Source organism: Lygodium microphyllum, chromosome 21 (genome assembly GCF_053477565.2).
Source record: "Lygodium microphyllum isolate KBCC chromosome 21, Lygodium_microphyllum_v1.1.10, whole genome shotgun sequence".
Lineage (NCBI taxonomy): Eukaryota > Viridiplantae > Streptophyta > Polypodiopsida > Schizaeales > Lygodiaceae > Lygodium > Lygodium microphyllum.
In genome coordinates, this window is record NC_141155.1 from 4,493,098 (window position 1) to 4,517,559 (window position 24,462).

Genomic DNA, 24,462 nt, shown 5'->3' on the forward strand with positions numbered 1-24,462 from the left:
TCTCGTAGAGTATGCCTACAATAATGCTGTGCATACATCTACAGGTATTACTCCCTTTGAAATAATTGAAGGGAAAAGTAAACCTCCTTTGCTCCTTAAGACACATGATAAAATTTTTGCTACTGATGAATATAGTAGATATCTTCAAGATTCTTTTCAAAAGATCAAAAATGCTATATTCATCTCGCAACAAAAGCAAAAGGTTGCTATTGATAAGCACAGAAGAGCCTTGACCTTCAAAAAAAATGATTGGGTACTACTTAAGTTTCCCAAGGCCCGCTTCAAGTATCGCTCGGGTAAGAATCATACAGGTCATCAAAAATACTATGCTAAATTAGCAAAACGTTATTATGGCCCTTTTCAAATCATTTAGCTCATCAATGAGATGGCTTATCTATTAAAGTTACCTAATCACTGGCTCATACACAATGCTTTTCATGTAAGCTTACTTAACCCTTACAAAGGAGAGCCACCCAAGGAACCGGTTGTTGAAGATCCACCAGAATTCGAAGGTCAAGAGGAAGTACTCCAGCTAGAGTCTATCCTATGCCATGAAGACAAAGTGTTGCGCAATGGTAAGCATATTCGACGATATCTTGTTAAATTTAAAATTTGCCCTTTTGAATATGCTTGTTGGATGCAGGGTATCCAACTTAAAGATAGCCAACACATTGTCAATGCTTATAATGACTAAATTGAGTAATCTATGAAACTTTTTTGCATTGTGCAAAGTCTTTGTTTTTAAATGTTAAATGTATACATACTTAGTTTCATGCTTGTGGCGGCTACGTCTCCCAAGCCCCCAGTGGAACTTGTCATTCTACTGTGGAAAGATGATATGGACTATAGGGTAGGCATGATTACGGTAGCTCAGTCTCTCAAGCACCCAATGGCTTAGTCATCCATTGTGGAACAATGCCGTTAGATAAAATGGGATCCGCTATCCACATTCTAGTACTTTCTCATCTAGCCATGCTTATTTTGGATGCCTACCTCACAAACTCCTAGTCCTAAGCACAATGGAAAAGCAAGGGCCCTGCTTGGTTGATTATGCTTATATCTTAGATAGCAAATCAACCCATGCACTCAACAATGGGACATGAGCGGAGCTCCTATTCTTTCAAGACTTCAATCTTCTTTGGTGGACTATCTCTCAATCTTTTTCCAAGAGTTTCAAGACTTCAAACTCCTTCAATGGACTAGCTCCCACCTAGTGGATTGTGCTATAGGTCCATGTGAGAGGAATTGGAGTACATGGGCTCTCTTCCACACCAAGAAGAGAAACAAGCTCACCACAACACAGCTTGAGAAGCTAGTATTTTGTCATTGCAACTTGCAGTTGCTTGACAAGTTGTCGCTCTCCCCGGAGCTCTCTCAGGTGAATGTCGATAAGTTTGACATTGAAAAGGTGCGGGATATTCCAGATATCCCACAAGAGGAGTGGGCTTTGTACACCATGTTATATGAGGAAGCTATTGCTCTAGCCCACGACACAAGGTCAGCGCGACGGAGAGGGAGGAGAGCTCCAGATGTTGGGACGAGCGCTGCAATGGAAGCAGAAGCAGATGCAGAGTCCTCTTCGTCCGAGACTAGTTCCGTGGAGGAGGAGGATACACCATATGAGGACTCTAAGGATGATGCCTCCAAGGGCTCAGCATCTTCAGCTTGATGTTTCTTGTTTGATGATAGATCATTGATGATACATGTATATAGACTCTTTTGTACGATCATTGATGATTGAAATTTGGGCAGGTGGTGTCTTGTGATGTATCTTGTCTAGGTGTTTTGTAAATTGTCATGTCTATTATGAAACATGTTGTCTACACTTTAAAGTTTGAATCATGACTTTTTCATACAATTGAGTAGTATGAAAACAAAACTTCATTTCTCGACCATTTTCCCCTTGGCCGTTTCTCCAAACGCCGGTTTTTCCCGTTCCGTTTCTGTTTCGGGTGGCAACTATGCATAGGAAGTAAGAGCCAAGGAGGCAAGAGACCAAAATGTTGATTATGCCTCTTTTGGTGCGGTCTCTCCATCCATCGGAGAGAATGGAGCATCCATACTTTGACCATGCGGCTCTTATGGGAGAGAGTGCTCTATCAATGATCTCTCCTTCTCTTCATCTATCTTTGTGGTGCGCATCTCCTTATAGCTCACACCACTCCACCCCTCGCATGGACCGACACTGGCAATTGCACGCACCATCCTCTTCCATTGCTCATTGTTGAGGACATTCCATCGGAGAGAATGGAGCATCCATACTTTGACCATGCGGCTCTTATGGGAGAGAGTGCTCTATCAATGATCTCTCCTTCTCTTCATCTATCTTTGTGGTGCGCATCTCCTTATAGCTCACACCACTCCACCCCTCGCATGGACCGACACTGGCAATTGCACGCACCATCCTCTTCCATTGCTCATTGTTGAGGACATTGAAAGCAAGATTGCACTCAATGATGGTGCGTGCAATCTCTATGTCTGCAAGTTTCTTGGCGCTCTCTAAGGAAAGCCACCGATCCTCCCACACTACCGGGTGCTGGTGTGAGAGAATTTTGTCTTGCTGATGGTGCATGCCCTTGGGATTCCGCTCTTTGTCTCTTGCCGGTGCCACTTTCGGAGCCACTCATAGATGCTTCACCCGAGGCCGAGCCACCAAAAGAGACTTGAGTGGTGGTGGAGATGTTGGAGGCCTCTTCATGGAAGAGGGAAACACTTGATGCTTGTCTACTTGCGGCATTTTGCTACGTATCTCATCCGCAATGTGTTGAAGTAATCTCCTTGCATTACTTTTCTTGCCTACCTATCTTGGACAAGTGTTGGAGAAGCCTTGTAGAGCTGCTTGTGTACCGCTTTCCACAATACTTGCACGTCCAATGGTGAGAATTGGTCTTCTTGGTATCTCTCTCCACATCGATGGCATTCAACTCGAAGGCTTCATGTTTTTCCTTCATGATGGAGAGAGAAAAGAGAGAGAGAGAGAGGTTGTATTAGTGTCCTCGGGGGGCCAAAGGCCCATGGGACCATAAAGTTACATCATCCTCTTAAGGTTAGCAAGTGCTCTCGATGTGTGAGCACCTCTGTAACATACTTGCCTAGTGTTTTTTTGTTAGACTTGTTCAGGAGACTGCATATGTTATCTTGCGTCCTCATGAGAGAGTCAAATCTTGCTCTGATGTGCGTGTAGCTGGGGCACTTAAGAAGTACATGTTCTTCATCCTCAATGGCCTATAAATCAGCACATAGCGTACAGCATCTGGCTGATTTTGGAATGCCTGTCCATGCTCCTTTCTCTACTTCCAGGGAGTGGGATCGCATACGAATTTTTTGCCAAATTGGACCTCTGCGCCCAAGTCATAGGGATGATAAAGTAGGCTTGTTTTGTTTCTTTTGCATCGATGAAAGCCTCTTTGTTGTAGCACATGATTTTCTCACAGTAGTACGTGAACTTTTTATGCTTTGCATTTGTAACTCATTTCTGCCATAGTGAGGCTTTGAAGTCCCTCTCCATGTGCTCCCATGAGATCTCTTCTTCCTCCAAATATTTCTCTAGGTTCCATTTCTTGAACCACTTCCTGATATCTAGCATCCACCCAGAGGCCAGAAACTTGCTCTTGTAGTTCTTTTTTGGGGTTTTGCATGTTTCCCATGCTTGTCACGGTAGGCGATCTTCATGTATCCCTTTTACTTTTTGAATATACCTCAACACACGGATCAGCCCATGATATTCAATCGGTAAACAACCAGCTTCTATTAGTAATGTAGAGTACCGGGTGGTGGTCCTCATTCCCAAATATCGATGAATGAAGCTCTTCTGTAGTTTCTCGATATCATCTCACATACTCATTGAAATACTTCCGTCCCATAATTCAACCCCGTATAACATTGTTTGCATGACATAAGCCTCAAAGAGTATATACATCGGATTTTCCAGTTGTTGATGTCTTTACAATGACATATTGTTGAGAGAGAGAGAGAGAGAGAGGATAGAGAGAGAGCTTGAGAGGATGGTGTGAGAGAGAGGATAGAGCTTAAGCTTGAGCTTGAAAGGGAGAGCTTGAGGTTGAGAGAGAGAGGCTTGCTTGAGAAAGCTTTAGCTTGAGATGGCTTGAGCTAGAGAGAGATTGAGAGGGGAGAGAGAGGCAAGAGGAGAGACTAGAGTACTTCAACAAAAACAGTCAAGAACTAAGGATGAGAAAGATAGAGAGAGGCTAGAGGATGAGAATCGCGGAGACAGAGAGAGACTTGAGGCTCCAAAGTGCTAACACTGAAAACATATGACAAAAACGGCTAAAAACGGCTCCGAACGGCATAAAATTGGACCTAGTCAAATTTGCGCACATGGGGGGGGGGGAGGGGCGCTCAGCACTATCTCCCACGGGGTCTTTATGACCTCGGGGAGTTGGGATCAACGGCTCTCGTTGACCCCAAAAAAAGGCACGCATTCGAGCTGCTACTTTATGCAGAAGTAAACCCAACCAGATTTAAAAACCCAACCAGCAAATGGAAACCAACCAACCGAAAAATGGGATCTGACGGAGGAACGACGTCTCGAAATTCGGGGATGTTTGCTGCCACATACAAAAGTAAACCCATCCTAGGATTATAAATGCAACGCCAGCCGGTTGAAATTGATTGCATGGGCTGGCAGTAAGAAGATAGTAGATTCTGCGGGGCCCACTATCTCTAATACAAGTTTTTGAATCGTAGACTACAAGTAAACCTAGACATAATAGTAAACCCAGCCATTAAAGTAAACTGTGTCGACCTGGAACCGAAAGCCGAAAAGCTCTCGGTATTACCCACATGAAAATCTTGCACGCAGGGCACATTCGTGTGTTGTTGTGAACGGAGGTTTGAGGCCCATATTCCAAGTGCATACAAGCTCACGAGATCATTGGAACAAAGGTTTGAGGTTCATATTGCGATTTCTTGCTCATGGCTTCCACTACAAGGTGCATATCTCTCTCTCTTTCTTCCTCTCATATTTGCATTGGATGCATTGTAACATTGGAATGATGTTTTGGTGATATATATGTATGTAGTCAACACGCATGGATTATGGAAAGTGACATTGAGATCGATGATCTCAACACCGATGAAGAGACATCAGATGGATCATCAAGTGATGAGGTTGAGATGCTTGATTTCTTAAGTGGAGACAATGATTCGGCACCACAAGAAATCACTATCAATGCACCAAGCCCAGCTACCTATACCTCATCGAAGTACTTCTCTTTCAATAGAGAGACTTACGGCTTGATGGTCAGTGATTTGAGCGGGCAGAAGGCCATCACATTGGAGGTGCTCAAGCAACTCCATAGGAGGGAGTTGCTCAACTTGAAGAAGTGGAGAAGAATCAGAGAAGGTCTTTGCATTGGTAGAAATGGCGATGGACACATTACATTGGCCTTGAAATCAGAGCCATCATTGTGCATTGCATGTATAGAGGAGTGGGAGAGCATATTCCTTGAAAATCACATAAACAAGGTTATAGGTGCTCACAAGGGTATCAATGTCACAATTGATTCCATCAAATCCACGTGGTGTACTGACTTGAGAAGGCATGGCATTCCTCTTGCGTATGTGAGAGATCTCATCGGTGGGTGTACTTGCAAGGTGTTCACAAGGCCCCATGGTTATAAAGGCCCATTTTTGGTTCATGGGAAGGTTCTGGAAAGAAGAGCACCCATCTTGGAGCTTACTGTAGATAGATCGCTTGTTGAGCGAAGGCTTCAAGAAATCATGCTTGAACACAATGTTAGGTTGGGCAAGGTCCGCTCGACCAAAAAGCATGGTTTAGGGAAGACAATAGTGGAATATGCATGTCATCGCAGTGGTAGAGCAACTCGAAAGGGCTCCCAAATCCGTAGGTTGCCAACCTCGAAGAAAGGTGGTTGCCCTTTCAAGGTGTAGATCGAGTACAAAGACGATCTCCATGATGTCACTATACGGGTCCATGGACCACACGAGGATCATGTACCTGGATCTCGTGCTGACTTGTATCACTTGCCGATGCATCCAACTGTGATTGATTGCTGTAAGGATGACCTGTTTGACGTTGGGACATGTCACCACGTCGCGAAGATGAGCCTAACCAAGGAGCGGTTTCATTTGAAAAATGCATCTCCATTGGATCGTGTCATTTATAGGTTCTTCATGATACCAAGGGAGGTATAGACACTATCATACCAAATGCGAACTGAAGGTATGTTACCTTCTAAGCCATTGCTCTATGATATTAGGTTGCTTTTGAGCGTCAATGTTCTACATGTCGTCCTGCTGCAGGCAAACTTTCGAAGGATGATTGGACTGCAATGTATTTGGAGGCTCTTCGTCTACAAGATCAAAACAAGGTATTTGTCATATTCTCATTAATGTTTATAAGCTGCGAAAATTAGTACATCTATTTGATAGTATCATCTACATGGTCTTTTAGGTACTCTATTGCCAACCATACAATCCTCATTCCATAGAGGACAAGGACAAACCATTCGTACTGATAGTCCAAGATGAATGGATGTTGCAAATGAGTAAGAGGTTCTCAAAGAACAATACTTGGACAATCGATAACACATTCAAGACCAATGTGTTTGGTCTTCCGCTTTATGCAGCGGTTTTACCAAACCAACATGGGGTGGGTATCCCTATTTGGTTTATGCTATGCACTAGTGACAATGGGTCAAAGCAAGAGATTATGGCTTTGCAAATCACCATGAGACTAGTCCTCTCTAGGATGGGAGATATTCGCCCTACTGCCCTGGTGATTGATAAGTCCCAACCAGAGCTGGAGGCGCTCTCGAAGGTTGTTCTAGAAGACCCTCATTGTTGGACCACTGACTACCTTGGTGGCAACAAACATCAACGTGCATGCCATATAATTCTATGCTGGTTCCACACAAAGAAAGCATGGGTTGAAAATCTCTTGCCACAGGTACACCTTTTCAATATCATTTTACTTTTAAGCATTGTCTTTTTGTGAATTCCATGAGCTTGACAGTGAGTACTTCACATGTTCTTGCGTGAATCAAGGTCCCTACAGATGAGCGCGATCATGTGTATGCCTCTTTGTCCAATCTTATGCATTGCTCTACAGAGTCGCAGTTTAATGATATATTTGAGCAATTGCTTCATCATTATTCCACTCATCCAAATGTGGGCCGATACATTACCAATGGATGGTGTGGAAAAGATTGTATTTGGCGTGCAAGATGGCCTAAGTTTGGTCGCATGTTTCCACATGGCAATGTCGACACAACCAACCTCATTAAGAGACTTTGGTAATATATCAAGTACTCTGCTTGATGCTAGGATCAACATGTCCATTTTGGATCTGCTGCACGCCCTTGTTGGTGACTCGTCATCAGGGTCTAGAATGGGTGGATCGGCTTTGGAGTTTTTCAAGCAAAAGCAAGAGATAGGTAATGTGGTCAATTTCCTTTCTATTTCCACATTTTACCTTTCCTTGAAACGCATTGTTGTCTTATATATGTTTTTTATGCCAGCTGATTCTGAGCACTTCAAAGTCTATGGGTCAAGCAAGAGTCATACGGCTAGATTGGCAGCAGGGGAGAAGATTCTTCGGCGGTATGAGCAAGATCCCTCCTCTCTTCAAGTCATTAACGAGGGGACCATGTTGTTTAAAATAGCGAGCACAACCCAACATGCAAAATGGTATCATGTAAGTGTACAATCAAACTACTGTGATTGCCCTGATTGGTCGACTGACTATAAACATCTTCATGGTTTGAGGCTCATCTTGAAGAGCTATTTTCCTCATCTTCATGAGGTTCTCCCAATCATCGATAGTGCGCATGCCTTTGATGACATAAAGGAAAGACCAGGTGGCGATGAAATCCCAAGATTGGAGAGACCACGTTCCGATGGTGGTGTGCAGGAAGGGGATCTCGTGTCCTCCATCGCAGACTTTAGAGGGCTCCTTCAGAGGATCGAGGATGGCATTCCATCCTACACAGCGGCACAGATGGATGCTTGTATGCGCCAATTGGAAAGTGCTAAGAGTCTCTTGTTCACATGTTCACACCACAGGAGATTGACATGCCTAAAAAGGGCACGATCTATCAGATCCAGGAAAATGTCACACAGACACGCCTAGGGCATGGCAAGGATCATCATCATCATCCAAATAAGAGGGGGGAGTCTTCATAACAACCCAAGCGTCCATCTATCACAGGCGTGTTAAGGCGCAAGCATCAACGAGGGAGGGGTCGTGTAAGGTTTAGCCCAAAACCGCGGATATATTGTCCTCATTATTGCACCAAAACATTTTTGGTGGACCCTCTGGCAGTGTATTCATGCCATACTTGCCATGCACTGCTCCCTCTATCCTTGCGGTATGCTCCTCATCCAGCAGATTCTATCTTGATCGGCAGGGAGGTGCAATTGTATGGTGAGTCTTACATTGGCACTTGTTGTATTTTGTATTGCACCTACAACAGTGAGAATGAGGAGCGACAATTTTCTCTCTCGTTCCCTGATGGGTCCACGATCACAGAAGTTTTGGCATCTAGGTTCAGAATGTTTGTATTGTACACATGATTGTCCATTTAAGTGAAATCCCATTGGCATCTCATTGTTGATTTTGGTGTCTCATTCTTCAATCTGTTCTATTCATTGTCCAAACACTAAAGCCTGAACCATTACCCTAAACCAGGTACCCTAAACCATATCATAAGATCCTAAAGCATTAACCATGTGCTCGTTGCGCGAGGATGCAAGCATGTGCTCGTTGCATTCGTTCTATTCATTGATATAATAAACCTTGACACAATAAACTTTGCATTCATCTCTAACAATGTGTATGGAAAACTTTGCATTCGTCCCTATCAATGTGTTCACACAAACTTTGATGGTAGAAAATTTGCATATGCTTGCATAATGTATGGCAAATGACAATAATTCATCATGGGCACATAGATGCATACAAGGAAACTTTACATATGCAAATGCCACTCTTGGTCCTCTTTTTTGGCTAAAAGTATACAACAATATTCACCTCCAAGGATAGGTCATAATTTCAATATAAGCCTAGTACTTAGATAGCTCTAGAACTTTAAGACTTGTATGTAGCTTTCAAGTTCTCATTTGGGCTAAAAGAGGACTTAAGATTTCTTCTTAATCCTGAGTTTACTTTGAGTTTAACTTCCACACCTTATTTGTGTCCATGTCAACCGAATCCCCTTCTTTCTCATGCAACTCTTCGTTAAATCTTGGAGTCGCATCATCTTTCATTTTGCATTTGAGTATTTTGGTTCATAGCTCTTTTTAGTTTACTTTATTACATGTTTCATGGTCGGATTCAACTCACTCAACTCTCTTAAAAGAGAGTAGAGTGAGTTGAGTTCAACCCCCCTCACTTAGCTATTCTAAATCTATCATCCAATTTTAGCCTTGTACATGAAACAAGGAACTATGTTGAAGTGAGTTGAGTAAGACTATGTCAAACAAAAAGGCACGAACAAGAATGCAGCATAAGATAATGTCTCTTAATAGTCACTAAGTGTTGCATGAAAATAAAAGCATGTAGATGGAGGAGAATAGCTCCACGACATAATAAACCATGACGTAATAAAAGCATAGCATAAAAGCATTACCTTGACATAGCATAAAAGCATTACCTTGACATAAAAAAGCTTAAAAAATGAAACCTTGCATAAACCATGACGTAATAAACCATGACGTAATAAAAGCATTACCTTGACATTAAAAAATCTAACAAATGAAACCTTGCATTAAAAAATTTAACAAATGAAACCATGATGTTATAAACCCTAAACCATAGTATAAACCCCAAACTTGCCCATGTGAAACCATGATGTAATAAACCCTAAACCATAGCATAAAAGCATTACCTTGGCATTAAAAAACTTGACATAAAAGAAACCTTTACATAAAAAAACAACACAATTGAAACCTTGCATATGTATCATTACATAAGAGACCATAAGACCTTAACAAGTGAGTACATGCCTCTGCCGCAAACCAAGTACATGACCATAAGTGAGACCATAAGTCCATGACTGCCACAAACCAAGTAAATTTCCATAACCATATAATCCACACAATATCACCTCTCCAACACTCCAAGTGCCCACTGGTAAAGGTCCTCCTTCAAAGTTGTAACATAGGTGGCATTGAACCATTTTCTTGTTAACTGCAATACGATAAGTTGATTATGGATTGACGTATGCACACTAGACCATTCAAAGTCGCATAGCAAAAGCAATTATACCAGTATAGGCTTACCCAGTTTTTGGTTGGTTTCCCAACCACGCCACCCTCGATGAGTAATCTTATGAAAGCCATCACATAGAATCCACAATCTACTGCATTTGTTTTTTGAGGGGCCTGTGAAAAGAGATTCTAGTCATCTTTATGTGAACTTCCCTATGTTACATTTCTAAATGGCATCATTACTTTAACACTATAGTGACACACCTTAATGTGGATGAGCTTCATTTTATCCACGTCCGATATAAACTTGGCGCACGCTGGATTAGTACAAAGCCTCGATAATGCGAACACGGCCCTGAAACATAGACACAAAAGAGATGAACATAATACATATGTGACACAACATATTACATGGATGCATATAGATTGTTAAGATACCTGTGTACATAGGGTAGACATGCCGTGAAATCAGTGCATTCCAATGAGTCAAGGCATAGGATGGCGCCCTGATCACCAAGTAATTTTTCAACCCTTTTTAGCATAGGATTGAAGACCACAAAAAGGCACCAATGTGACCTGTACATCAAAGATTTCTATTAAAACTAGTGCATCAAAGGGCTATGATTTGTCACTTCCATTAAGTATGCATAAAGGGACTACAAACCTCACAAGCACTGGAAGAAATATAAATGTGGCCCTCGTGGGATCGCAACTATCAAAGTAATTTCTCAACGAAACACCATCGTCTTGTGGCTCAATCATATTGATGTATGGAAACCACAGACTATCCACGAAACATACATCATGCACATGCTCTCTTGGAATCACATACTCCATCCAACTATGAATGAAAGCCAAAATTAGTTTAGTAAAATAACAAAACCCCTAGCCCTAATCATCAGGCAACCACCAAGAAAGCTATAACTAGTTTAGTAAACTTACATGGCGAACAAATTCATAGTACGGGTGGATGCTTCCTCTACGCACCGCAATGCATCCAACAAAGCATGGTCGACATCCACACGGAGTTTTGAACATAGAGCCACGAACTCAATATATATGGAACTCTCTAACCTAAAATAATACCAGAAAGCAACCACACACAATGCAACCAAGCACAAGTACAAGAAATACAACACAATGAAAGCATTACAATTAATAAGAACGCACCTTGAGGTGGCACTTTTTTGCCCCTTCGTCTTGACAGGAGAGCCATTCTTAAATATGCCAACCGAACTACATCCAATTGTGAATATGCAATGGGGTGCATCGCTTGGATACTCAAGAGGGGAGGAGATGGTGATTGGGGTGGGTCAAGGTGATAGGAGGAGCGACGTGAAGCGCTTACTCCCCTCGCCCTACAATGCCATAACCATAAACATAACCATAACCATAATCCTAAAGCGTTAACCTAACATGACATAACATAACCATAACCATAACCTAACATAACCATAGCACAACCATGACATGACATAACCATAACCACAACTATAACCATAACCTTAACATAACCATCGTAACCCTAGCATAACCATAACATAATCCATAACCATAACCATAAGCCACAAACTTGCCCATAAACTAACCTGAAAATCCATAACATTGCCAATGGATGGAGGACCAGTCCGCAACAAGCTATCCATCTCCATCTGAAAGTTTTGCTCCACTGTTTGCAACTCAGGATGGTGGTCTAGGACTTGACCCTCATCATCAATATAAGGCACATCCTCAGACTCTCGTGTGTGAGGTCGTTTCTAAGGAAGGCAACTTGTGAGTGAATATACATATATAAAAAATGATAAACTCAAGGCCAAGGTAATAAAATTGCATTCGCATATGACACTATAGAAGGGAAAACAATATCAGGTAAGAGACTTACATGTTTTTGGTAGCCATCCGCTATTCGACTCTGAGTTCTCCGCACACGCTCATGTCTTTTGAAATCATATTTGCCCATCTGTCTACTCACAAATGCCTCCACATACTCCTGTCTCTCCATGGTACGCTTAGCATCTTCGAGTAAGTCCCATAATGAGCTCGCTCTCACATACTGAGCCTTCTCGTACTTATTCTGGGCCAAACTCAACTTTCTTTCAAGGTTAGAGAATCGAGCCTCTGCCTGGCGGTGCCAAGCACCAACAGTATGGCGAGCATGCTGTGTGCCTATGGGACGGCCGGTCTTTCGACATGGAATATCATAGTGGATACCATGCTCATCCTTCAAATGTTATATCATCCTTGCCCATCTCTTTATGTTGACATGCCTCTTCGGACAAAGAATATCAACACAGCATAGGCAAGGGACCCATCAGGCAGTGTGATCTCCATGTATGGTGGGTTTTCCTGTGTAAAGTGACATTCTATTAAGTATCACATCTTAGGAGTATGCTTACTAACAAAATCAAAAGTAGAATAAACACTTACCTGAGTGTAGCTCGGCGCATCTCTTTTGATGGATGTCTGAGATGCACCTACCGCCTGAACCCCTCTACGAGTACGTTGAGGAGATGATGCAACCTAAAAAAAAGAAACGGAACTACACAATATGTGAGAAATCAATAATGAACGTCAAGAAAACCCTAAACAAATATTAAATAGGGCATCTTACTCTGGTATTTTTTCGCGAATGGACATCCGACACGAAGGATGGCTGTGAGTACATGGAGCCATTTGCCGGAGGTAAAAGCGTGCGTACCTACTCATAACCATTGGATAATCCATGTCACAAAACAACAAAAAGTGAGAAGTTTATAACTACTCATAACCAAGTACATGTCAACTAAGTGCAAAGGAAGTGAGTACTCCATGATATAATCCATGACACAGTATCGTACATAATTACTCATAATCCATTAAAAAATCCATGTCACCTAATCCATGACAACTACGTTACAACAAAAAGTGAGTAGTTCATAACTACTCATAACCATGACATAAACCATGTAACATAACAGAATTCATAAAGTAATCCATCATGACAAGTACATGACAACAAGAAATGAGTAATCCATAATGCTTCCCAAATATTGTGAGCCCCATCCTAGATTAGCAAAATAATCAACATGCTCTTCAAAAAATGAGTAGCATGGCTTACTTTTTTGGACATGCTCGATGAAAGACCAAAGATTGAATATGTCATGATTTGTGACCAATGGTGGATGCCACATCCAATCTAATGACTAGATGTGTTCAATTTAGTAACAATAAAAAAGTCCATCTATCAAATAATTGATGTATCCTATTCAAAAAATTGGTAGGCTATCAATAGTAGGTCAAATACCTCTAATGTTACAATTCTTCACCAAGCTATCACCTCACTACAATCACTTCCAAGTACTAGTGCCTTGCCTTATTGTCCCTAGTGCAATAATATATATTTTGACATTGTAACATGGTTGTTGGGCTTCTTATATGATTTCAAGTCCATGAATTTTGAGAAGGATTGAGACTCAACACATTCATACAATTCCCAAAACTCGCCAAAATTGACCTATATAGATGATCTATAGGTAGATCTATGCTTTGCACATGTATTAATTGCCATATCCCTAATGGTATGCGGCCATTAAGTAGATTTTGGGGCATGGAAAAAGCTAAAAGTGATGATTGGTGGGCTTGCAACTACATCAAGGATAGTCTCATTAATGTGGCTACAACCAAGATCGAGGTTCTACATTGTAATCATATTTGAAAATGACATTGGGCTTGTGACTACATTAGGGGTAGTCCCCTTACTACGATTGTAACCAAGATTGAGGTTTTTCATTGTGATCATATTCCAAAATGATAGTGACGTTAGGCACATAGAGACCTAATCAACAAACCTTGAATATGCCAAGTGATGGCACTTGGACTATGCTATGGTTGTTGGGATTCTTGTATGATTCCAATTAATGAATTTTGAGAAGGATTGAGACTCAACACATTCATATAGTTTCCAACACTCGCCAATATTGACCTATATAGATGATCTATAGGTAGATCTATGCTTTGCACATTTTTTAATTGCCATATCCCTAATGGTATGCGGCATTAAGTAGATTTTGGGGCATGGAAAAAGCTAAAAGTGATGATTGGTGGGCTTGCAACTATATCAAGGATAGTCCCATTAATGTGGCTGCTGCCAAGATCGAGGTTCTACATTGTAATCATATTTGAAAATGACATTAGACTTGTGACTACATTAGGGGTAGTCCCATTACTACGATTGTAACCAAGATTGAGGTTTTTCATTGTAATCATATTCCAAAATGATAGTGATGTTAGCAACATAGAGACCTAAACAACAAACCTTGAAAATGCCAAGTGATGGCACTTGGACTATGCTTAGCATGTATGCAATATGGTACTACTAACTCCAAGCATTGGCACTTCCAACATAAGTAACTCTTCCAACATGCATCCAAAGAGAGCATTGTTATGAGATTATTGTGAAATTATACAAAAGGATTGAAAGATGCAAGGTTTTCCAAATATTGTGAGCCCCAAATGTTAGTCTAATCCATATTCAATAACATTGATGCTAGTCTAAACCATTTTATTGATCGAGGCAATCAACCAAGAGCGAGAGACCAAGACAAAATGAGACAAGGTGTGGCAATTTATGAATAGATAAAAAATCATTACTTGCTGACATGAAAAGGTTACAACATTCTAATCCATCGTACTACCTTGAATCCTTCAAAGGCACCAAGAATACATAATATGGCTTCAACACACATAGAATTTAGGATCCTCATCTATTGCGTATTGAGACATAGACAGTGAAGCATAAGACATCTACGAAGAAGACAACATGATGAGGATCATTACCTTCTGTCCTAGCACGAAAGCAATAAACAGAGGCTGCCCCAAGCCCAGCAAAGCACGCTCGAACAGCGACTAGCCGCAAGTCGTAGGCCTTGACGTGCTCTCCCACAAATAATATAACTTTGTTCTTTTTAATGTGAAGTAGTAATTACATTCAAAAATAAAAAGAACAAACTTGATAGAGGAGGGGCCTTGACGTCATGCAGATGAAGACGCTGCAGCGTCCTTCTCCCACGGTGCCTCCTGTGAGTGGGCAACCTCCTGTAATGGCAGCCTCCTTAGAAGTTGCAGCCTCCTGAGATGCACATGAAGATGTTGGAACCTCCTATCATGCTGATGAAGACGCTTGGGCCTCTTGAGACGTTGCAGCCTCCCACACAGGCATCACACTGCAGCCTCCTGAGTCACGGTCACGCTGCAGCCTCCTGTGTCACAGACTGGGCACGCTACTATGGGAGGGATGAAGACGTTGCAACCTACTGTCGTTGACCTCGGGAGCTAATGAAGACGCTTGGGCCTTCTAAGACGTTGCAGCCTGAGACCTAATGTGCCGATGAAGACCTAATGTGGGAGATAGTGCTGAGGTTGCGCCCGAGACCTAATGTGCTGAGGCGCAGACGTTTGCAGCCTGAGACCGGAGATAGTGCCGATGAAGACGCCGAATGGCCACGCCGACTATGGGAGGGATGAAGACCACTGTGTGAGCCAAATGGCCACGCCGACTGTGGGAGGGATGAAGACCACTGTGTGAGGGATGAAGACGCCGAATGGGCATGCTACTGTGGGTCGAGGGATGAAGATGCTGAACTGTGGGAGGGAGTCTAAGATGCCGAATTGGGAGTTGCACACGCTACTGTGTGAGCTGTGCGAGGGATGCGCACGCTACTGTGGTAGGGTCTTCATGCCGAGCTGTGGGAGGGATGAAGACGCTGGGGAGTTGGGATAAGTAGCTACTGTGGGTATGAGAGAGAGAGAGAGAGAACGAGAACGGAAGGAATGATGAACGCCGGTGCATCTGGGACTTCGCATGCGCACACGATTAGACGTCACCCTATCCGTTGGCAGCGGCACATATCGATGGGTACTTTTTTGGCTGGACGAGTTTAAGATTGTGGGCGGGCTCACCAAACAAGGATGGGTTTACTTGCCCACGGGATCGACGTCTGTGCTGTGGTTGTGCTGAGGGGGATCAAGGAGAGCCGTTGATCCCAACTCCCCGAGGTCATAAAGACCCCGTGGGAGATAGTGCTGGGGGGGGGGGGAGGGAGTAACCGTACGAACTTGTACGGATCGTACGGTATGATGCCATATGGACCGTACCGTACGGATTCATTCGTACGTCGTATGGACCCAAGCATGGCTCTACCTAGGCCATTGACACAGACACCTTTTTATTTTTCATGTATCATGCTCATTGCTATTTATATCATCTCTACTCTTGATATATGACATGTGGATGGTCCGCATGGCTTGAACTTGAGTCTTGATTCTCCTTCCCCACCCCCCTCTTTCCTCTCCGTGTCTCTTTTTTTTTTGGGGTGGGGGGGGGGGGGGATGCAACTGCATAACTGGGTATAAGAGAGCTCACTGAGTGCCAAAAACTAGCCTTCTCAAGGAGTATACCAAACTGAGTAGCCTGTGTACCCGTCAAGTGGCCTGTGAGACGAGTGAAGAATAAACCATCTCGATGGAGTGTACTCCCATCTGATATCCCCCCCCACCAAAATTGAAAAAGAGCCCGAAACCTCTGAAGTCCTAAAGAAAGCTGTACGTCTACTCAGTGTGCTGAACAAGTGGAACCGCTGTCATCCTCCCACTAAGAGTTGAGTGTACGCACCAGTCCAAACCAGATCTTGGAAAGCGTGTCCTGAGTGCTCAACAATGAGGCACCTAGGACATGCGAACATCGTGCTTTCTAGATCTGCCACAACGTTGTGCTAACCACAACCGAGAAGATCTCCTATCGAGTGTGAACATCTGCCTAGTCTGCAAGTCGTAGTATCATATCGAGACTATCACGATGGAAACCTATCCTCATAACATATAAACTAGATTTGAGCATGTCCCTTTGTAGAAAAGGTGTGGGCCTACAAAGGGGTGAAGCCATGTAGTCAATCCCCACGTCAAAAAGCCAAACTACATCCCTCTTCGGGAAAGCAAAGCAACTACTACTGACCAGATAGCCTGCGACGTGCAGGTCCACAAACATTGTCTCGAGGACTCAACCAAACTAGTACTGCATCTCAAACAAAGTCACATCATAGCCCATCTGTGTTGCCCAAGTGCCCATGGCCAAAACTGCATGTGCAAGCATCCACATGAAGAACACAATTCTCCGCCCAATTTGCATGTTGGGTCTAAAGGCCCTAAATGACCCCTCTTTGTATAGTATTATTCTTTGGTCAAGGTCACATTGAACTGCCCACTGTTTTAAAAGGTCACATTAATAAACTTAATAAAGGAAGGGCTGGTCCAAACGTTAGACTAAGCCCATTCCCCCAAATCGTACGAGTCCTCTTTCTCTCTCTCTCTCTCTCTCTCTCTCTCTCTCTCTCTCTCTCTCTCTCTCTCTCTCTCTCTCGTTTTCCTGCAACATCTGCACTCAAACACCTGTGTTTATCTTCCTGCACCCTGCACGCTTAACAAAGCTCCATCGTTTACTTCTTGTGCACCTTCTCTATCACTTGTGCACCTTCCGCTCTCACTCTGGTATCATAGCCTTTTAGGGTTCAAGCTAAGACCTGTGCATGCTTAAATTCAGCAACAAGGAAAAGCCTTCTATCACAAAGAATTGCTTTTCCATCACGTAAACCTTCATTATCGGGCAAGAAAGAGCCTCCGAAACTGCAAATTTCAGCTTAAAAATGTCATATACAGGTGAAAACAGGTTCAACTAGCTGCATGACATAGTGAAAAGAGGTCAAAAACAGGGATTTTCAGCCCTGTACAGGTCTTCGACAGGCTACTACAGGTTCACGCATGATGTATTAATGTGTGAGAACACATGTATGTACGAATTTGTGCCTTTGCATGCTAGAAATTGACTGAACAAGTCACATTGGGTGCTTAAAAGTGAGCTACAGCTGAATTTTTAGATTTGTATTTGTTTGATGTACAAGACTTTTGGTCCTTTGTATGCAAAAGATTGAGGCAATACCCTTTTGTTGAAATTTGCAACTTATTGCACTTGATTTGAGTATACACCTATGTTTTTGTTGCCATGGCTTCTACTTTGTCCTCATCGGACACGAAGAGTTTGATGGATATCAAATGATTTGATGGCCAAGGTTTAGATCTATGGCAAGATCGTATGCATGGCATCCTCCTCCTTAAAGATTATGAAGATGCTTTGGAAGAGGTGAAGCCACAGGCACTTAGTGATCAAAATTTAGTGATCAAAATGGGCCAAACTCAACATAAGGCTATGGCCTACATGAAGATGGCAGTGCATGATGATATCATCATCGATATCAAAGGGTTGGACAGTGCTTATACAATTTGGCAAAAGCTACGAGCCACCTATGAGAATCTCACACCTGTTCTGGTCCATCTTATGCGGAAGCTAGTCAATATGCGCATAGATGAGTCGAAGCCAGCTTCTGAGCATTGAAGTGCATTCTCAGGCGTACTTTATCAGTTGCAAGACATAGGTCTTCAAGCTTTCGATGGCATGGTTAAGGCCATTTTTCTATTGATGACATTGCAAAAGCCCTTTGAGACATTAGTTGTTTCTCTAAGCAACAGTGCTACCTTGTCTTACAATAGCATGCGTGGCTCTATTCTCAACTAAGAGATTAGACGCAATGCTAGTGGAGAAGGCAATACATTAGCCCTTAGTGCACGAGGGAGGACTAGATAAGAGGGAAGAAAATATAGGAAAGAGAAATAGCAATAAATATAAAGGGAAGAATAAGCACCAAGAAGTCACTTGTTATCAGTGTGGCCCTAAGGGTCACAAGAAGCATGATTGCAGGTACTTCAAGAAAGAACAAGATAGAAAGAGAAATGCATCAAAGAAGAGAGAGAATAAAGTTGATGTATCAGAAACTTCAAAGAACAAGGAGAAAGAGAATGCAAATATGACTTCAAGTGTTGTTATTGAAGAGCTTTCAGATGTTGAAAACATCCTATTTGCTACTCTTTCATGTGATGATGCATTTACATTGAATGTCCAAGACATGCATGTTATGAAGACCGATGTCATTGATGCTTTGATGATAGTGGAAGATATACTTTCACAGACTTGGATAGTAGACTCAAGTGCCTCTTTTCATGTTACTCCATGCTTGGAGTGTTTTTCTTCTTATGAGGCAAGCATCTATGGAAATGTTTATCTTGGTAACAACCATGCCTGCACAATAGATGGAATTGATGCTATGCACTTGTCTTTGGACAATGGCCAAGAGCTTGTGCTCAAGGATGTCTGACATCAAGAAGAGATTGCTATGTGTTGGCCAGCTAGATTTGCATGGATACACCACATTGTTTGGTGGTGGTATATGAAAGATTAAACATGGTTCCATGCTTATTGTAAAGGGCACTAAACGAGGTACTTTGTATTGTCTGCGATGCAAAGCTTTACAAGGGAAATTTCTTGCGGTAGCTGGCATTGGATCACAATTAGAGCTATGGCATAAACATTTAGACCATATGGGCCACAAAGAACTTGATGTACTTGCCTATTTGAACAAACTTCATGTAAAAGATTCAAAGATGGATTTTTGTAATGATTGTCAATATGGAAAGCAAGTGAAAAGTTCTTATTACTCTTGTGTCTTTCGTAAATCTAATGTGTTAGATCTTAATCATTCAGATGTATGTAGCATGTCTATTAGTTCTATGGGTGGTGCTATGTATTTCCTTTCTTTTATTGATGATTGTTCACGAAAGATTTGGGTTTGTTTGCTTAAACATAAAACCGATGTGCTTGCTGCCTTTAAATATTTCCATACATTTGTGACCACTGAAAATGACTTAAAGTTGAAAAGTCTACGTACAGATAATGGGGCTGATTTCACATCAAATGACTTCAAGTCATTTTGTGCATTACATGGTATGAAACAAGAGCTTACAGCTCTGTGTAGCCCTGCTTGTAATGGGGTGGCAAAACGGTACAACAAGACTTTATGTGAGAGAGTGTGGTGCATGTTGTCAATTGCTTCTAATGGGGTAGCAAAACGGTACAACAAGACTTTATGTGAGAGAGTGCAGTGCATGCTGTCCACTACTAATCTCCCTCATGATTTTTGGGGAGAAGCATTGCAAACCACGGTCCATATATGCCACCGCTCTCCTAATCAGTCCTTGCAAAATGGCATTCTTGAGAATGTTTGGTCTGGCAAACCGGCCTCATATGATCATTTGCATGTGTCTGGTTGTGTGAGGCATTTGTGCATGTACGCAATGAATTGAAGAGAAAGCTTGATGTCAAATCCATCAAAGGGATTTTCATGGGTTATAGAGATCAAGGTGAGATGGGTTACAAGGTATGGCTTCCTCAATCCAAGAAGATTGTTTGCAGTCGAGATGTTGTGTTTAATGAGGCTAAATTACTGTCTCATAACTTGCCAATGGATGTCAACTCCAAGAAAGTCAAATTTGAGCCATCCCATATGACTAAAAATTACCTTCGTGATGAATTACCGAGAGCTGAATTGCAAAATCAGCCGATTATTTTTGAGCTAGAAGATGCTGGGCAACATTTGGATGATCATGAGGGTGTTGGACAACCCATTCCAGGAGCTAGTCCACAAAATGAGGGTGATATTCAACATGGATAGTAAGCTGAAAATGATTTACAATAGCCATTAAATGCTTAAAATTATTTTCTTCCCAATGCAGAACCTGTGCCGTAAGATGTAGGTAATTGGATACACAGGCAAGGCTAGTTGCAAAAGGCACAGAAGGAAGGGATTGACTTTCAGGAATTATTCTCCCCTGTTGTGAAAATGACCACTCTTCGCACATTGTTTGCTCTCGTTGTTGTTTTGAATTTAGAGCTTTTCTAAATGGATGTAAAAACAGCATTCTTGCATGGTGTTTTTGAGGAAGAGCTATATATGAAGCAGCCAGAAGGTTATGTAATTCCAGGTAAAGAAGAACCGGTTTGCAAGCTATTGAGAAGTCTTTATGGGCTGAAGCAATCTTCTAGGCAATGGTATAACAAGTTTGATTCCTTTATGCTTAGACAAGGTTTCAAACGTAACCATGCATATCAATGTTTATACATTAAGAATGATGCGAATGGCAGTCCCATTATTTTGGTTCTTTATGTTGATGACATGACTATTGCTGGCAAGAATAAAAGTACTTTGAATGTACTTAAAGACTAGCTGAAATCTGCTTTTGCTATGAAGGATTTGGGGTCAACTGTGAGCATATTTTGGGCATGAGAATTAAGAAGGATAGAGAGCATAAATTGTTATTTCTGTCTCAAGAAAAGTAGATTGATAAAGTGCTGGAAAGATTTAATATGGTTGATGTGAAAGCACTTGGAGTGCCATTTCAGCCAAATGTGAAATTGAGTAAAGATGATTGCCCAAAAGATGAGGAAGCAGCCAACTTTATGAGGGCTATCCCATATGCTTTAGCTTGTGGTTCTCTCATGTACGCCATGGTTGCTACACGACTCGATATTGCTTATGCAGTGGGAGTTGTTAGTAGATACATCTCAAATCAAATCCTGGCAAAGCACATTGGCAAACTGTCGAATGTATTTTAAGATATTTGAAAGGTACAAAATCCAAATGTATCTGTTATGGAAAAGGTGACCTAAAGTTGCAGGGATTTTGTGATGCAAACATGGCAGGTGACTTAGACACAAGGAAATATACCAGTGGATATGTACTTATAGTTGCTGGTGGAGTATTCTCTTGGTGTTCTAAGTTGTAGAAGATTGTCACACTGAGTACTACTGAGGTTGAATATATTTCAGCTCTACTGAAGCTTCCAAGGAGGCTATTTGGTTGGGTAGACTTGCAAAAGAACTTGGCATGCCTGCTATTACTCCAGTGTTGGGATGTGATAGCCAGAGCACTATCTATTTGGCCAAAAATGCCATGTTTCATGCTCGTACCAAGCATACTGATGTGAGGTACCACTTCATGCGTTAGGTATTGGAAGATGGTCTAGTCACTTTGACTAAGATCAAGACACAAGACAATCTTTCTCACCAAGAGTCTTGGTAAGGCTCAACATGAGCATTCCATATAGATGGTGGGAATTAGATAGCTTAAAAGCATCATTTATGCCTTTAAGTGGGAGGTTGTTGGGTCTAAAGGCCCTAAATAACCCCTCTTTGTATAGTTTTATTCTTTGACCAAGTTCACATTAAACTGGCCACTATTCTAAAAGCTCACATTAATAAAGGAAGGGTTGGTCCAAACTTTAGACTAAGTCCATTTCCCCAAATGGTACATATCCTCTCTCTCTCTCTCTCTCTCTCTCTCTCTCTCTCTCTCTCTCTCTCTCTCTCTCTCTCTCTCTCTCTCTCTCTCTCTCTCTCTCTCTCTCTCTCTCTCTCTCTCTCGTTTTCTTGCAACGCCTGCACTTGAACACCTACGTTTATCTTCCTGCAACACGCTTGATAGAGCTCTATCATTTGCTTCTTTGGCACCTTCTCTATCACTTGTGCACTTTCCGCTCTCACTCTACACTGTAAACCCCATATATGTGCCAAGAACTGACAAACATCATAGACCTCAAAACAACAAGTAGGTGGCTGGGGGGCGCCTACAGTGGTACCCTGTGCCAACTCCAAAGTAGAAGCCATGTCGTCTGGAGAAATCTGAACTGTGATGTTGAAGCTCTTGAGAAAGTGAAAGCTAGGAAGCTCCGAGCACCGAGTTAGGAACCCAAAACTCTTCTTCATCTAAAACACTAAATCACTACAACCTGCAAAAACTAAAAAGAATAAGAGAGCTAAAGGAAAACCTAATCAGAGTGCGCATAAGCATCCAAGAGGGGATCACAGGCTTAGTGCAAACACCCTGAGGAGGTTTAAACAATATTATTATTATTACTAATAATAATACTAATAATAATAATAATAAGATAAATGTGTGTGTGTGTGTTTGTGAGCGTGTGTGAGAGAGTGTGGTGAGGCAAAGTGGAAAGATGTGTGTGTGTGTGAATGTATGTGTGAAGCAGCTGGGCAGCGCGTGTGTGAAGCAACTACAGCTGGGCAGTGGCCTCCTATCAAATAGCTGGTGGGCTAGGCGGAGCAAGTGTTGTAGGCAGAGTTGAGGCCCAACATGCAAAGCAAGCGGAGGCAAGCAGAGCGGAGCAGGCAGTGGTGAGGCAAACAGGCAAAGGCGAGGTAGAGCAGGTAGATGTTCGAGCAGCACGTGAGGGTAGAGGAAGGGAGCAGCGCATGAAGAAAGAGCCGAGCAGTAGGCGTAGATTAGGGTTTTGAGCACGAGCACACAAAAACTCGAAACGTTCGTCAACAGCAACGTTCGTCTCTCTCTCTCTCTCTCTCTCTCTCTTGGGGGAAAGATGCAACTGTATAACTAGGTATAAGAGAGCTTTATATTTATTGTTTAAACATAGTACATACTTCATCTTTTTTTATTTAACTTAACTAAATACTTCTAAGTTGCATACCTTTTTGGCTAAGCTGGACTCCTATGTCTGTATTTCTATTGCCGAGAGGTTCCCAAGGGGAGCCAAAGACAATTCGTTTGATGGGGATCTGGGGGCAACGCCTCCAGTGGGTGGTCTGAGGGGCATTGCCGCTGGTGGGGGTCTGGGGACAGGGCCCCCAGCGGGGGGTTCCGGGGACAAAGCCCTCTGGCAATGGGGGCCGAGGGCTGTCAATAGACCCCGGCGCATACGGTATGCCCTTTTTGTCATTTTTAACAAAATGGTTAGATAAAAAATGATTGCTTGAAAACCCACCCCATCCCCCTTCCCCCCAAAAAACCACACACACACATAAATAATTTTATACTTTTTATGTTATAACCCCCAAAAAACACCACCCACCCCCCCAAAAAAAAGTGTGTACGGATCTATACAGTACGGTTTTGTACTATATCCGTACGGATCCGTATGTATGCACGGATGCAACCAAAGAAGTAGACTGTGATTGAACCTTGACCACTCTGAGGCCACCGCCACTCTATAGGGTCCCACTAAATATGAGAGTGTAGGTGACCCTCCCACATCCATAGTCTCCAAAGAAGTGTGTCCTCAAAGGGGGAAAGTGTGGGTCCACCTGGTGAACCTTCCCTCGAGAACCAACAACCTTGATTGATAGCCAATCCAAATTGTCAATGCAATCATCCTCATCCACTATAGGTCAAAGCCAGAGGTGTGAGCAAGCATCAAGCAAACTTGAAGGCTTAAAAATCAAGGATCCCTCACGTCTAAGAATATGATAAGGCACCCCCTCTCTGAGAGCACACCACGAGCCTCCCAAGTGTCCCTGCATATCCTTTGCTCCTCTCACCACTCTAT